This window comes from Dendrobates tinctorius, unplaced genomic scaffold, assembly GCF_039654945.1.
Source record: "Dendrobates tinctorius isolate UK_male_01 unplaced genomic scaffold, ASM3965494v1 ptg000219l, whole genome shotgun sequence".
In the NCBI taxonomy this organism is placed as follows: Eukaryota; Metazoa; Chordata; class Amphibia; order Anura; family Dendrobatidae; genus Dendrobates; species Dendrobates tinctorius.
Genome location: NW_027361886.1, coordinates 913887 through 931707, shown reverse-complemented (window position 1 = coordinate 931707; position 17821 = coordinate 913887). Strand labels below are relative to the sequence as shown.

General features: G+C 42.2%; 1 protein-coding gene across 2 annotated transcripts in view; it reads left to right on the top strand.

Moving 5' to 3' along the window:
* HOMER3 (homer scaffold protein 3) overlaps positions 1 to 17821 on the top strand; it is a 328522-nt gene that overhangs the window by 116744 nt on the left and 193957 nt on the right. The gene's annotated exons all lie outside the window — the stretch shown is intronic.

The following is a 17821-nucleotide window of genomic DNA, read 5'->3' as shown; positions in this document are numbered from 1 at the left end:
CATCTGGGTGTTACATGACTTGTATCCTGCATTTTCACCAACTTTCCCTTCTGATGGTTCTATAACCCTTCTGCCTCCCAACTTCCTGCTGCCGTGGATCATTGCACTCCTCAAGGTTGGCAGTTCAGATTAGGAGCATGGTTGTCCACTTGTCTGAATGGTGTGCTCACTCAAGCAAGGAGCAGGTGCTATGCTTTAGAGGATGCTTTCGAGCACTGCTGCAGTCCATAAATCATAAGAACCTGCTTCTTGCCTAAGAAACTGGCCACCTCTGGTAGACTACAGAGGTGGCTGGTAACCTAGGTAACACAATAGAACAAACAAATCTTTTTACTTAGAGGTAAGTTGCAAAGTTACTTCATTATAGAAGCACCTTACAATTTTACCAATTTAATTTTCAAATGACTGAACTGGTGGAAGGAGGCTAGTTGCTATGGTCTCTCTCAAGACATATAGCACATAAAGAGGGATTTCTGCACTTATTTCCTTAGCTTAGAGAGAGGTATTAGCAGCAAGGAGGAAGATTTACAGCAGTACTGAGCAGTGCAGATAAGAATCCAACTCTGAAGTGAGATAAAAGACTGATTCTAAGGGTTCATACTCATCTGCAAGAAAAATGGACGAGTGCAATCTGATAAAAAATCAATTGCACTCTGACCAATGTTAATCTATGAGTTCCCGCTCATCTGCAGTGTTTTTCTCAGCTCAGATCATTCTGAGAAAAAAATTGCAGCGTGCTGTGTTTGTCCTCCTGTCTCGTACGAGACTCGCCAATGCAAGTCAATGGGTGTGATAAAAAAAAAATCGCACAGCACTCGGACCATGCGTGTGCTGTCCTATTTTTACACACCCGTGTCCTTGAAAACCCAACATTTCATGTACACTAAAATCACAGCATGACAAGACAGAATAGAATAGATATACACTCACTGGCCACTTTATTAGGTACACCATGCTAGTAAGGGGTTGGACCCCCTTTTGCCTTCAGAACTGCCTCAATTCTTTGTGGCAGAGATTCAACAAGGTGCTGGAAGCATTCCTCAGAGATTTTGGACCATATTGACATGATGGCATCACACAGTTGGCGCAGATTTGTCGGCTGCACATCCCTGATGCGAATCTCCCGTTCCACCACATCCCAAAGATGCTCTATTGGATTGAGATCTGGTGACTGAGGAGGCCATTTGAGTACAGTGAACTCATTGTCATGTTCAAGAAACCAATCTGAGATGATTCGAGCTTTATGACATGGCGCATTATCCTGCTGAAAGTAGCCATCAGATGTTGGGTACATTGTGGTCATAAAGGGATGGACATGGTCAGCAACAATACTCAGGTAGGCTGTGGCGTTGCAACGATGCTCAATTGGTACCAAGGGGCCCAAAGAGTGCCAAGAAAAAATTCCCCACACCATGACACCACCACCACCAGCCTGAACCGTTGATACAAGGCAGGATGGATCCATGCTTTCATGTTGTTTACGCCAAATTCTGACCCTACCATCCGAATGTCGCAGCAGAAATCGAGACTCATCAGACCAGGCAACGTTTTTCCAATCTTCTACTGTCCAATTTCGATGAGCTTGTGCAAATTGTAGCCTCAGTTTCCTGTTCTTAGCTGAGAGGAGTGGTACCCAGTGTGGTCTTCTGCTGCTGTAGCCCATCTGCCTCAAAGTTCGACGCACTGTGCATTCAGAGATGCTCTTCTGCCTACCTTGGTTGTAACGGGTGGCAATTTGAGTCACTGTTGCCTTTCTATCAGCTCGAACCAGTCTGCCCATTCTCCTCTGACCTCTGGCATCAACAAGGCATTTCCGGCCACAGAACTGCCGCTCACTGGATTTTTTTTCTTTTTCGGACCATTCTCTGTAAACCCTAGAGATGGTTGTGCGTGAAAATCCCAGTAGATCAGCAGTTTCTGAAATACTCAGACCAGCCCTTCTGGCACCAACAATCATGCCACGTTCAAAGGCACTCAAATCACCTTTCTTCCCCATACTGATGCTCGGTTTGAACTGCAGGAGATTGTCTTGACCATGTCTACATGCCTAAATGCACTGAGTTGCCGCCATGTGATTGGCTGATTAGAAATTAAGTCTTAACACACAGTTGGACAGGTGTACCTAATAAAGTGGCCAGTGAGTGTATATACATAGAATAGATATATATAAATGTCATTGACATATATAATTATAACAGTGCATGTGTAGCTTACTGTACATATTTTTAATCAATAAATGAATAATTTTCTGAAAAAAATGTTGTGGGATCCAGTGCTGTGGAGTCGGTAAGCCAAACCTCCAACTCTGACTCCTAAATTTCCAAGCCATTTAGATAGAACATAAAATTTATGGGAATACAACTTTAGAACAAAAAAACCTTTTGCATATTTACAATTTATTATACACTATGCAGTAAGTGGAAAAAAACAGTTTTCCACAAAAACGTACTGGATAACATTTGTGCAGTCTATGAATTTGTTCTGAGAAGTAGTATCGCCTCCATCAGCTCCTCCTTCATAGATGACCTCAAATCTGACCTAATAATTTTAAGGCTAGGGAACAACCTCTCTACACTAACTTAGGTTGATGGCAAAGCCGTAACCACATGGGCAACATCTCTAACAATTTCAGGGTGTAAAGGTATTGCCTCGTGCACATTCAGTTTTGATGAACGATTGAACTCTTCTACTTCTTTGAGAGCAAGTGAAAAATGTTGCTGAAGTATGGTCAATCTGTTTTCTATGGGAGGGGAATCTTTTTCCCTGTGGCATCAATATGTCTGCTCCATGTCGTCCAAATACTTGTTGAAATCAAACTCCTCATCTGATGAGGATGAAGGAACGGCTGCAGCAGTGCTGGCAGGCCCCGAGTCCTCACGCTCTTGGCCATCCTGTAGCCCCACTCATCCTAACTGCTACCTCAATTAGAATTTTTTTTCCTTTAGTAAGCTGTTGATCATCCCGCAATATACGATGACTCGGGTCCACATAAACAGCTGCCAGAAGAATTTTATTTTCTAATAGCAGTGTCTCTCTCCATTTCATTGAAGCAGCAATGTCTTCAGCTATTAAACCTCCTCTTTGGGACAGGAAAAACAACAAGTTCTTTCGCTCATTTATAAAAATGCCAGGAGTTAAATCCTCAGCTTGTAACTTTTTAAGCCACTGATGAAGCAATTCCTTCAGTTTAGCCACCTGTGTCCAATGACCTTCATGTAGTGTTACCTGAGGGTTGGCCATATCTACAAGGAAGGGTTTCAGCTCAAGCAATCGCTCGATCATTAAATACAGCTCTGGCAAAAATTAAGAGACCACTTCTAAATGTTCAGTTTGACTGATTTTTCTCTTTAGGCCGGAGTCACACTAGCGAAAAAATCGGACGAATGCAATGTGATAAAAAATCGCATTGCATTCGTCCCAATGTTATTCTATGGGGCAGCTCCATCATCCGATTTTTTTTCGGAAAGTTTCCTCGGACCGAGACAATCGCAGCATGCTGCGATTGTCACCGATTTTCAGATCGGACTCGAAAAATGCAAGTCTATGGGTGCGATTAAAAATCGGATTACAAACGGACCACAAGTGTGACTTGCGATAAAATCGCAAGACTTCTCCAGGTCAACAGGAGAGAGCATCAGGCATTGGCATTGGATGTCAATTTGATGCTTAGATGCGAATAAAATCGGTTCATCGCCGGAAATTCGGATGACAGACGGATCCCTGGACAAGAAACCTTTGTGCAATTTCGTACCGTAAAAATCGGACCGATTTTTTAATCGTTGTGTGTGACTCCAGCCTTATAGTTATATTTTTGAGTAAAATGCAAATTCTTCTTTTAGTCTATAAACTTCTGACAACATGTCTCTGAAATTCCAAGCAATACGTTTTGTTTTTTTTCTGAAAAGGAGAAATGGTCAAAATTAAAAACAAACAGTGCTTTCAGACCTCAAATAATGCAAAGAAAACAAGTTCATAATCATTTAGAAATAACAATACTAATGTTTTAACTCAGGAGGAGTTCAGAAATCAATATTTTGTGGAATATCCATGATTTTTAAAAACAGCTTTCATGCGTCTTGGCATGCTTTCCACCAGTCTTTGACACTGCTCCTGGAACAAAAACTTAAGTGGTGCTTCCTTGTTTGATGGCTTGTGACTATCCATCATCCTCTTGATTACATTTCAGAGGTTTTAAATGGGGTTCAGATCTGGAGAATGGGCTGCCCATGACAGGGTTTTGATGTGGTGGTCTCTTAACTTTTGCCAGAGCTGTAGGTGCTGCCCCACCAAGTGGCTTGAACCACTATTGCCCCTTTTCCAGCACGTTTCTTCAAGATGGAATCAATTTTAAGGGTTCTGGTAGCAATAGCCAGTTTCCTCATTTTGCTAATCGGAGTTCCAGCATGTCCCTCTTGCAGACTGTCTCTTATTGCTAGCTGCAGTGTGTGCACAACACAGCGCATGTGATGAACAGGAAAGAGGTGTGAAGCAGCTTCAACAAGATCATCTAATTGTAACCATAAATTGTTAGTGATTTTAAATAAAGTAATATTTAACAACCAATCAGCCTCAATCATTGAACATTGTTGCAAAAATTACCTCAATCATGTTTCGTCCAAATATAATAGTATTTTAACATAACTAAACATTATGGGAAACAAAAAGGAAAAAGGAAGGAGGTGATGAAAACAGATTACTGTACCCATAATTTACCATTAATAGCTCTATTACATCTCTATAACCACAGTATTAAGTCAGAATGATAGCCAGCTGTCCCATCTCCTGAGATATGATGTTGTATTATCGGTGGATGAAGCAATTGTATTCTCTGATAGACAATTATCTTTCACCAATGCCACGATCTCAAACAATGACGGACATTTGGGGTTTTTCCAATATCCTGCAATTTTAATTCTAGTAGCTATGAGGATGTATGTAATCACTGTCCTGAACTCGGGCGGAATCAAATCCAGGCCAATGGTCAGAAGTGTCTTTTCTCTCCCAATTTTAATTGGGATGCCACAAATCTGAGACACTAACTGTGAGATTGCGTCCCAGAGCTGCTCCACTTTACGGCACTTCCACAGACATGTAACATATCTCCATCACACATCTGGGGAGTTGCGGTAGATCTCAGACAATCTGTGTGGTATGAGGTACCACCTGTACAGCAGCTTTGTGGCATTCTCCAGGTGATTCGTGCACTTAGAATGTGTCCCTACTATTGAGAAGGACGTCCACCATTGACACGGGGTGATCCCGCATTGCAGATCAGTCTCCCATTTATGGAGATACAAATCCAGAAAGGGGAACGTCTCCTCCAGCATATAGTTGTAGCTTACAGAGAGCGCTCTTATTTGCCGCGCTGGGGCGAGGAGCATTGCATATAATTTTGAGGGTTGTGAAATCATTATATCTTTGTTTCCTTGTAAAAAATGCCTTATTTGTAGTTATTTATAATGATCTCTATGTGGAAGGAGATATTTCTCTCTGATCATAGCGAAGGTCAATAATATTCCTTCCTCGTACATATCCCCAACAGGATTCCCAAGGATTTCCAGTTACCAATCTGGAGGTCCGGAATACACATCTCCAAAGTCTCTATGGGGGCCTTAGAGAGCGCCAAATTGATAGTGTGCAGTTTATTGATCAGAATGCGCCACACTCCCAGCACCGCTTCCACAGTTGGTGGCAGGTACAATTTTTTATCATCGCCGTGATGAGGCCTAGTAATGATGTATGAATAAAAAAACGATGCAACGTTTGAGGACTTTATGAGATGTTTCTCAGTTTCTCAATTTCTATCCAATGTCTGTCATCCTTATCATTCCACATCAACCTCAGTTGTTCAAATATGGCTGCACTATAATACCTCACCACTGAGGGGCAGCCCAGTCCTCCCTCTTTTATTGGAATATATAATATATCTGCTTTAACTCTGTTGTTTTTCCTGCCATATGTATTTTATTATGATTGTTTGTAACTCTTTGAGTATTTTCATGGGGACTGTGATAGGGAGGTTGCGGAATACGTACAATATCTGTGGGATTATGAACATTTTTACGGACTCTATTCTTCCTAACCAGGACATGTCATGTTGTCTCATGCGTAGCATGTCGCTTTTGATCTTCTGTCTGAGAGCTTCATAATTTAATGAGAGCATTCTATCTACTGAGTGGGCCAAACGGATTCCAAGATATGTTATGTTTTCATTATCCCACTTAAAGGGATACTTAGCTTTAAGATTTACAGGGTGTAGGACAGAGGGTGTTAGATTCAGAATTTAGCATTTGGGGATATTCAGTTTATAATATGATACTTGGGTAAAGGAGTCTATCACTTCCATTACTCTATTGAGCGACTTTTCAGGATTAATAAGGGATAAAATAATGTCATCAGCAAATAGCCCGATTTTGTGCTCTACATTACCAATTTTAATACCAGCTATCCCAGGGTGTGATCTGATTTTTTCTGCTAAGGGTTCAATTATTAATGCAAATATTAAGGGAGAGAGCGGGCACCCCTGCCTCGTTCCATTAGTGATATCAAATGTATCTGACATCATTCTAGAAATAAGAACCGAGGCTGACGGATTATAATATAGAGGGGTGATCGCTCGGAGTATTTCACCGTCAAACCCAAATCTCGACATCTCTTCGAACAAAAACCTTCAATGCAACCGATCGAACGCTTTTTCGGCATCTAAAGAGAGTAGCATAGAGTGGGTCTGCCTCCCTCTGGCTACATGGATGATATCAATAATCCTCCTCGTACCATCCAGGGTCTGTCTAGACCTAACAAACCCCACTTGTTCTTTATGCACTAAGGCCGGGATTATTTCTGAGATCCTATTAGCTAGGATTTTGGAATAAATTTTAAGGTCTGTATTCAATAATGAAATTGGCCTAAAATTGACGGTTCTATCAGGGATTTTTCCTGGTTAGGGGATGGGTATAATTGTTGCCTGAATCATCTTTTTTGGAATTTTCCCGGTGAGCATAAAATTTTGGAAAATTGATGTCATGTGAGGGATTAGTATATCATGGAATATTTTGAAGTATTGGCTCGTTAGACCGTCAGGGCCGGGGGACTTATTATTTTTCATTCCTCTAATTGTTTGCTGTATTTCTGTTAGGGATAACATATTGGTTGATTCAATATGTGTAATGTGTCTTCTGGTATTTTAGGAAGTTTTACGCTCTCTAAGAACTGATTTAACAGTTGGGGGGGTGGGTTGTGATATTGCGGTATTTTCCTGCAGATTAAAGAGGGAAGAATAGTAGCATGAGAAGGTATTGGCGATTTCCTTAGGGTTATATACAGTATTATATTTTTTGGTCATCCTGTATGTGGGATAATCTCTGTTTAGTCATTTTGGCTTTAATTTTGTTGGCTAAAATTTTGTTCGCTTTGTTTCCATTCTAAAAATATTTGGCTTTACTTCTCCGTAGATTGTGCTCGTACTTGTGTTGGAGCAGTTGATATAGTTCATACCTTAGTTTCTGTAATTTTTGGAGAATTGCGTTTGTGGGGCTATGTTTGTGTCTCTCTTCTAGTGCAACTATATTTTGATTAGTATCCTCTTATTTGGCGTAGTCTTGCATTTTTATTTTGGGACGCTATTTGGAGCAGTTTACCCCAGATGTAGGAATTGTGTGCGCACCATACTGTCAATACAGACACATCAGGTGTGTTATTAATTGTGAAATATTCTGATAATGCTTCCTGTAATTGGGGCCTAATTTTATGAGATATAATTAGATAATTATTTACTCTCCATGGGGAATATGTCGGGTAGTTGTATCCCTCTGTAATTTGACAGGAGACCGGGGCGTGGTCCAACCAGGTGATGTTCCCTATTGTTGCCTTTTGAATGACCTGTAAAAACCATTTATCTGTGACCATTAGGTCCATTCTGGAGCAAGCTCTATGGGAATGTGAGTAGAAGGTGTAATCCTGCTCGGAGGCGTGCAGAACCCACCAGACATCATAGAGTTCTTCCACTAGGAGGGTCTGAGAAAGTGATCGGGTATTTTCTTTCTTTTTAGGAAGTACCGATTTATCAATGTTAGTACAGGGGGTGATATTAACGTCCCCACAGACTAACAAGACACCTTTTTTAACCTTTGCTATTACCGCCATGGTGTATTTAACCCCTTTTAACGGCGGTAGTTAAGGGTACTTAAACCACAGCGCTGTTAATTAATGGAGCTGTGGAGAAAGTGTATAGTGCCCCTCAGATGGCGACAGCAGAAAAAGAAAAGTCAGATGTGCCATTTAATTCCTTTCTCCTCTGATGTGATCGCACATCAGAGGAGAGAGAAATAGGATCCCCGGTACCTCCCAGTAATCCTCGGCCCACGTGCTTCCCCTCCATGGGCACCGCCATCTTCTTCCAGGAAGCGCCCCCCGAGATCTGCTGGCCAGTACCCGGCAACAATAGGAAGATTTTTCCTATTGGTTCATTTTGGTCACTGTGATAGACCCTATCACAGTGATCAAAATGAAAAAAAAATAGTAAATAAACTCCCCCTTTATCACCCCCATATGTAGGGAAAAATAATGAAATAAAGAAAATAGATTTATTTTCATTTTTCCGTTAGGGTTAGAATTAGGGTTACGGTTGGGATTAGGGTTAGGATTAGGGATTAGGATTCGGGTTGGGATTAGGGTTAGGGTTGGGATTAGGGTTAGGGTTGGGATTAGGATTAGGGTTGGGATTAGGGTTAGGGGTGTGTTGGTGTTAGGTTTATGGTTAGGGCTATGGTTAGGGTTGTGGTTAGGGTTGGGTTTAGGGTTGTGGTTAGGGTTATGGATAGGGTTGAGATTAGGGTTAGGGTTGGGATTAGGTTTAGGGGTGTGTTGGGGTTAGGGTTGTGGTTAGGGTTATGATTAGGGTTAAGGGTGTGTTGGGGTCAGGTTTGTGCTTAGAGTTATGGTTAGGGTTGGGATTAGGATTAGGGGTGTGTTGGAATTAGGGTTGGAGTTAGAATTGAGGGGTTTCCACTATTTAAGCACATCAGGGGGTCTCCAAGCGTGACATGGTGCCACCATTGATTCCAGCCAATTTTGCGTTTAAAAAGTCAAACGGTGCTCCCTCCTTTCCGAGCCCAGACGTGTGCCCAAACAGTGGTTTACCCCAACATATGGGGTATCAGCATACTCAGGACAAATTGCACAACAACTTTTGTGGTCCAATTTCTCCTGTTAGCCTTGTGAAAATAAAAAAATAGCGGGCAAAAAATTATTTTTGAGGAAAAAAAGATTTTTTTATTTTCACGGCTTTGTGTTATCAACTTCTGAGAAGCTCTTGGGGGTTCAAAGTGCTCACCACATGTCAAGACAAGTTCCTTAAGGGGTCTAGTTTCCAAAATGGTGTCACTTGTTGGGGGGTTTCCACTGTTTAGGCTAGTTTCACACTTCCTTTTTTTTGCAGCGCGTTTTTCCCGCAAAAAAACGCATTGAAAAAACGCATACATAAGCATACAACTGCTGCGTTTTTTTCAAGCATTTTTATGAGCATGCATGAAAAAAACGCAGCGTTTTTATGCGTTTGTATGCGTTTTTAGTGCGTTTTTACCGCGTTTGCGTTTTTTTCCAACATTTTTAGGTGGCCCCTCACACTACCCAAACCATGACTTTACTAACCCTAACCCTGACCCTAACCCTAACCCTGACCCTAACCCTAACCCTGACCCTAACCCTTAACCAAATCATACTTAACCCTAACCCAAACCCTAAACCCTAACTAACCCTAACCCTGACCCTAACCCTGACCCTAACCCTGACCCTAACCCTAACCCTGACCCTAACCCTTAACAAAACCATACTTAACCCTAACCCTGACCCTAACCCTGACCCTAACCCTAACCCTGACCCTAACCCTGACCCTGACCCTAACCCTTAACAAAACCATACTTAACCCTAATCCTGACCCTAACCCTGACCCTAATCCTTAACAAAACCATACTTAACCCTAACCCTGACCCTAACCCTAACCCTGACCCTAACCCTAACCCTGACCCTAACCCTTAACAAAACCATACTTAACCCTAATCCTGACCCTAACCCTGACCCTAACCCTTAACAAAACCATACTTAACCCTGACCCTAACCCTAACCCTGACCCCAACCCTAACCCTAACCCTAACCCTGACCCTAACCCTTAACAAAACCATACTTAACCCTAATCCTGACCCTAACCCTGACCCTAACCCTTAACCAAACCATACTTAACCCTAACCCTGACCCAAACCCCAACCCTGACCCTGACCCTAACCCTAAACCTAAACCCCCTTAACTAACCCTAACTCTAACCCAAACCCCTAAATTCCATGGTTAAAAAAAAAAACGCATATGCAAAAAAACGCATACATGAGCATGCCAGTGCGCACATATGCGCATCCATAGGCTATAATGGCCATTTTTAGCGCAAAACGTGCGCATATGTGCGCATGCGCTTTTTTGCAGGGCCAAAAAATGCAACATGCTGCGTCTGGAAAATACCAACGCACACCCCAAAAAAACGCAGCGCATGAAAATCGCATACATGCGCTTACAAGCGCGCAGGTATGCGCACCCATGTTAAATATAGGGGAAAAAACGCATGCGCAGGTATGCGTTTTTTCCAGCGCTAAAAAACGCAAATGTGAAACCAGCCTTAGGCACATCAGGGGCTCTACAAATGAGACATGGCGTCCAATCTCAATTTCAGCCAATTCTTCATTAAAAAAGCCAAATGGCGCTCCCTCCATTCCAAGTCCTGCCGTGCACCCAAACAGTGGTTTACCCCCACATATGGGGTATCGCCATAGTCAGGAGAAATTGCACAACAAATTTAGTGGTTCATTTTCTCTTTTTACCCTTGTGAAAATAAAAAAAATTGGTTCTGAAGTAAAATGTTTGTAAAAAAAAAAGTTAAATGTTAATTTTTTCCTTCCACATTGCTTCAGTTCCTGTGAAGCACGTAAAGGGTTAATAAACTACTTGAATGTGGCTTTGAGCACGTTGAGGGGTAAAATTTTTAGAATGGTGTCATTTTTGGGTATTTTCTGTCATATTAACCTCTCAAAGTGACTTCAAATGTCAAATGGTTTTGTAAATTTTGTTCTAAAAATGAGAAATCGCTGGTCAACTTCGGTGCCTGGACCCGCCTGAGGCCGCGGTGAGTGGAATCGCAGGTTTTCCTCGCTACTACTTGCTGATGTGAGCCGCGGTAATCTGCAGGCGCACGTAGCCAGCGTTTCCTGCGCCCGCTCAGTTCCTCATCCGGACATGCCCCCCAGATCATCTAATTGTAAAGAATAATTTTGCTGTTCTTGTGTAGTAATATTTGTTTGTTCCTCCATTATGGGAACAGGACTGAATGTGAAATGTTCGTCTAGCTGCTGTTCACCGTCATTATTCTCAATCATCAGTTTAATTGTAGTTATCATGTTTGAAGCATTATCAGTTACAATAGCAAGAACCTGTTCTTTTGTGAGTATTTTTAAGATCTTCCTTTTGGTTAAGGGATTCTTCAATCACTAATTTTCTAATACTTTTTCTTTCCAGAGAAACACCAAGTTTGTGGGTCATTTCTCCATTAAAGGGAATCTGTCAGGTTTCATCCGGGGCTTATCTACAGCATTACAGAATGCTGTAAATAAGCCCCCGATGGCGATGGCAGCATCTCATAGGGCAAAAAATAGGTGACAGATTCCTTTTAAGAGCTTTTAAAAGCTGGTCATGCAAATAATGATAATGGTACACTGTCCTTCACAACAAGCTTGATGAGCTGTCTTTTAAACACATCTGCTGTCATTGTTACAATAACTTTGTCACTTACAAAATATCTTGTAACTGATGTTTGAGACGCTCTTTCCTCCTCCTTTGCCTGGCGGGAAATGCTGGGCTCTGTTTTCTTGGTGCTGCTGTGATTTTTTTCAATCACAGCTTTGTAAACTTCTGGGTGGCAGCATTGTAAATGTCTTTTTAGATTGGAAGCTCTTGAAGGAACATTTTTATCACTGCCTGAGTCTGCAGTGATTTTGGCATCACAGCATTTGTTTTCATCTGGGTCACTTATGCATTGACATACAAAATGTTTTTTTATCTTGAGTCACTGTGAAATGCTCAAATATAGCTTCATAAGATGCTTCTTAGACTTTTTGTAATTATGTAAGATCGCTCTAAAAATAATTTTGTCCTGTAAAAAAAATAAGGTATATTGAAATTTAGGATAGAAATAAAACAATCTTTGCATAAATCAATAGGGCAGATGATAAGTATAAAGTTTGTAAAATATGTTGTTAGATAGCTTTACTCTGAACTTTCAATGTCAAGCTTGTCTCAGGGTACAGCTCACTAAATGCTTCACATCATATTTCTTCACACTATGAAAAGGGGAGGAGGGAGTATGTTTGTGCTGAATCATATTCCAGAACACACACATATATATATGTCCTCATCAATCCTGTTACTGTATTTCCGAATTTGAGATGTTAGAAAACAGTTTTCCCCTTATATTCTATGTATGTATAGTGTATATAAGTCATCAGAGCTGTTAATTTCTCCAAACAGGAGCTAAGAGTAAAAACAAACTAAAACAACAAGCAAACAGAGACAACATATACTGGACTAAATGATTTATGCACAGTTTATTGAAAGTTTAGATATGCTTTAAGAAATACCTTAATCTGCTTTCTTGTTCTCTCCAGAAGTTCTGAGATGAATGCAGGCATTCCTTCCCTGTGTGTTTGTTAATTTTTCCCCTTATCTGTAGAGGAGGAGCTTCACTACTTATCTGTCACGCGGGGCTTAGTTCAACTAAGGCTGAAATACCCGGGGCCCCTGTGATGTCCCTTTAACTAGGGAAAACCCTGTCTGACCCTCAACCCAGGGTTTTTGCTGATGGTGCAAATGCCTGAGCCTCCAACCTTTCCTTATCTCCTGCTCGGCCCTGCGCTTAACCCTCCACCCTCCACCCAGTGAGGAGACACACCACCAAAGCCCCCACACAAATTATGACAGACAGGGAGAACTTAAACTGCACTGCGCCGCACGCACACAGGAATATGCAGTAATGTGAACAGGGCACAACTAAACACAAATATGGGAAGGAGAAAGGATAACACCGGATCATACGCCACCAGATACGAATCTCTCTCTCTTCAACACCTCCACTCCAGACCGGAACCACTTGGTATGAAACACAAGCTATAATCGGCGATGCCCATAGGCCAGCATAACTATTTAAAGACCGTGGGCGTGACTAAACATCCAACCTGGTCTCAAGCAAGATTGACCCCCGAGAGCCTGTAGATCAAGCCGGCGCCACTGAGGCTATAGTGGACGGAGGTGGAACTACCTCTGCCTGCCGGACGCTGTGGTGTGAATAGCGTCCGACATGACATTATCATGTACATAAAATGCAGCACAGATTCATCTCAGCTAAAAGTCTAGACCTTAGATCAGGAATAGGACAGACATTTATAAGACATTTCATAACTTTCCCAAATTCTTATGAAAAAGATATTCCCCACAAACTGCATTGAACTACTGTACCCAATTTATTATATATTTTGGGAGTCGGTCCATTTTATACCGACTTCAACTCTGACTCCACCAAAATGGGCTCCGACTCCACGACTCCGACTCCACAGCCCTGATGGAATCCCACGACATTTTATTAATCACCAGATGGAAACCGGACAGCTGGAGGCTGATGTTTATAGCATGGAATGGGGTTAATACCCATGTAGCTGCTCAGGCTATTAATATCAGCGCACAGCCCACGACTAAAAAAAATAACCAGCTTTGAATGGTTACTAAAATGAGGGACCCTGAAAAAAAATTACGTGGGTTCCCCACTATAATTAATAACAAGGAAAGGCTAGGCAGACAGCTGTGTGCTGATATAAACAGGATAGGAAGGGGCCATGGATATTGGCCCCCTCCCAAACTAAAAACATCATCTCTCAGCCGCCCAAGAAATGGCTCTTAACCTTGCTCTTCCCACTTTCCCTGTGATGGTAGAAAGTGGGGTGATAGGGTTGGGTTTGATGTCACCTTTGTATTGTTAGGTAACATCATGCCCAGGGGTTAGTAATAGAGAGGCATCTTTAAAACACCAACCACTACTAACCCCATAGTCACTTATGCTCACCTTTACACCAAATCCATTGAAGCCCATGTCCCCTGTAAAAAAATAAAGCAACATAATCGTCACCTGTCCCTGACGTGAATATAATTCATTTGTCCATATCTGACTCTCTCTGCTACATCTTCTTGCGCACTGAAAGCTGGTCTGATGTGAGTGTTCCGCATGTCAGGAATCAGAGTTACTGAGCTGTGTGTGCTTGCGCACCTCATTGCCTCGTGGTGACGGCAAAAAGGTGAGCAAGGTTCATATCCAACAAACACCGTTCACCTCACTGATGTCACCGCGAGCGTTAGAAAGTTCTCACGCTCGCAGAGCCTTTAGAAAGGTCATCAAATCTCAGCCAATTAACTCCTTTCAACCCAGTGACGTCAGAACTTTCCCATGGTGCTCATTCTGATGTTGTTGTGGTGAACAGAGTTCACTGGATATGCAGTCAGCTCATCTTTTTGCCGTCACTGCGAGGCACTGACCTGTACAAGCATGCGCAGTTCATTGTTTCTGCTGCCTGACAGTCTTAATGCTCACATCATGCCGGCTTTCAGCTGGCATGTAGGAAAACATTAGGTTTTGGTCCTGAAGAAGGGGTCTTGTGTGACCCTGAAATGCGTTGACTGCTAAACCTGTTCAGAATAAACTATTTTAAAGAAAAAAGCTGACATCCAGGATCTTTCAGCAGTGCATTCTGGATCTATTGAGTAAAACAGATTTTGAGCTGTTTATTGAAAGTGGAAGGGGACTTCAGTAGGTATGGGAAGAAGTGGCTCATAGGCTACGTTTGTAATTCCTTATTTTACTGTGCTTTTCTGAAAACACAGTAAAACCATGGCAATTTTACCATGTTTTTGGAAAATTGTGGAAAAAAATGCATCAGGAAAGCATTGTGTCAAAAAGGGTATACATGGAGAAAGAATCATATTTCTCTGATAAGATATATTGCACAGTTTCTGATGCTGTATTTGCTTGTTTTATCAGTTTGCAGAAAGTTTGATGGGAGTATAGTTGCTATTTACGTGATTGCATTTTTCTCCAACATGCTTGTAATATCTATTATTGTGTCAGCCGGGACTGCAGAGGAAGTGCGTTGCCTGTCTCTTTTTATTCACTGCCAGCTGTCATAGATAACCATATGAAACAATGCAAATTACAGACTTTCCAAGGCTGAAATGTAGCAAGCAATTCAGAATTTTAGATATCTTTGTTTTGCTGGCATATGTAGTTTTTCACTTTACAGCTAGAGAAAGCAATATCTCTCAGTGACCCAGGCTTGATTAACTGGAAGTATGTGCATTTCATTTGGAAATTCCCCAAGACCCAATTAAGAAAAGCTTTGGTTTGGGTCAGATTAATCAGCTGTCACTTCATCTGGGTCATACAGTGCAGATGTAAAGATGTTCATGCCTGCACCCCCACCCTCTGGGGAAATAAACAAGCGATTAATTGGAAAGTGAAAAATTAGTAAAACAAAATAATTCCTTAAAGGAATGAAATTTACTCTGGTTCTCCTAGGCTTAAAATGACTTGCATTCTGATGCATTTTACTTTTCAAAATATGTTGTGTTATCAGACTTTAGAGGTGATGTCCCTACTTTGCTCTGTATTGTTAACTTATCAAAATATTTGGCACTGAGCTTTGTACTTTAATATATCTTAGTAAAGAAAGCACCATCTTCCATACAGCCTGTATTCCCAGGTGCCAAAATAATCCTCCTTTGGTAATAGACGAAATAGAAGCCACTGTAAGACACTGGATTGAGAGAGCGAAACAGTAGGGAACCAGCTGACTGGCTTGAGCACAAATTATAGGGGCGAACAGTACAGAAGCAACTGACTGGCCTGAGCATAAATTATAGGGGCAAACAGTAAGGAAGCAGCTGACAGCCCTAAGTACAAATTATAGGGGCGAACAGTAGGGAAGCAGCTGACTGTCCCGAGCATAAATTATAGGGGCGAACGGTAGGGAAGCTGCTGACTTGCCCGAGCACAAATTATAGGGGCGAACAGTATGGGAACAGTTAACTGACCTGAGCAAAAATGATAACGGCGAACAGTAGTGAAGCAGCTGACTGGCCTGAGCACAAATTATAGTTGCGAACAGTAGGGAAGCAACTGATTGGCCTGAGCACAAATTATAGGGGTGAATAGTAGGGAAGCAACTGACTGGCCCGAGCACAAATTATTGGGGGGAACAGTAGGGAAGAAGTTGACTGGCCCGAGCATAAATTATAGGGCCAAACAGTAGGGAAGCAACTGACTGGCCCGAGCACAAATTATAGGGTTGAACAGTAGGGAAGAAGCTGATTGGCCCAAGCACAAATTATAGGGCCAAACAGTAGGGAAGCAACTGACTAGCCTGAGTACAAATTATAGGGGCAAGCAGTAGAGAAGCCGCTGACTGGCCTGAGCACAAATTATAGTTGCGAACAGTAGGGAAGCAACTGACTGGCCTGAGCACAAATTATAGGGGTGAATAGTAGGGAAGCAACTGACTGGCCCGAGCACAAATTATAGGGGGGAACAGTAGGGAAGAAGTTGACTGGCCCGAGCATAAATTATAGGGCCAAACAGTAGGGAAGCAACTGACTGGCCCGAGCACAAATTATAGGGTTGAACAGTAGGGAAGAAGCTGACTGGCCCGAGCACAAATTATAGGGCCAAACAGTAGGGAAGCAACTGACTAGCCTGAGTACAAATTATAGGGGCAAGCAGTAGAGAAGCAGCTGACTGGCCTGAGCACAAATTATAGGGGCGAACAGTAGGGAAGCAGCTGACTGGCCTGAGCACAAATTATAGGGGCGCAAACAGTAGGGAAGGAACTGACTGGCCCGAGCACAAATTATAGTTGCGAACAGTAGGGAAGCAGCTGACTGGCCTAAATACAAATTATAGGGGCGAACAGTAGGGAAGCAGCTGACTGGCCCAAGAAAAAATTACAGGGGTGAACAGTAGAGAAGCAGCTGACTGGCCTGAGCACAAATTATAAGGGCGAACAGTAGGGAAGCAGCTGACTGGCCTTAGCGCAAATTATAGGGGCGAACAGTAGGGAAGCAGCTGACTGGCCTGAGCGCAAATTATAGGGGCGAACAGTAGGGAAGCAGCAGACTGGCCTGAGCACAAATTATTGGGCAAACAGTAGGGCAGCAGCTGACTGGCCTGAGCACAAATTATAGGGGCTAACAGTATAGAAGCAGCTGACTGGCCCAAGCACAAACTATAGTTGCGAACAGTACAGAAGCAGCTGATTAGCCTGAGCAAAATTTATAGGGACATATTCGCCCATAATGTATTTTTGGCTAAAATACTCAAAGTGCAACATTGTGGAGTTTGCTCCAGGTCCACTGTTGACCCACTGAAAAATCCATAAGTAAAGACATTAAGAAAGTAAATTGTTGTCCACCCATAGGTATTTGTGGACCAATTAACAGGATAGGTCTGCAGGATAAGTCATCAATAGCAGATTAGTGGGGCTCCGCCACCCATACGATCTAATTGTGGAGCTTATTATTATTCCTAGATCTATTTATTCAAATGTACCTTGTTAGTCGGAAAACCCCTTTAAGTCACGTGATCAGGAATATGAGGAATATGCTAGTTTGAGTTGCGGGGTTGTGCAGACTGCAGACATCTGCAAACTTGATGACTAAGGCTACTTTCTCACATCAGTTTTTTGCCGTCAGGCAG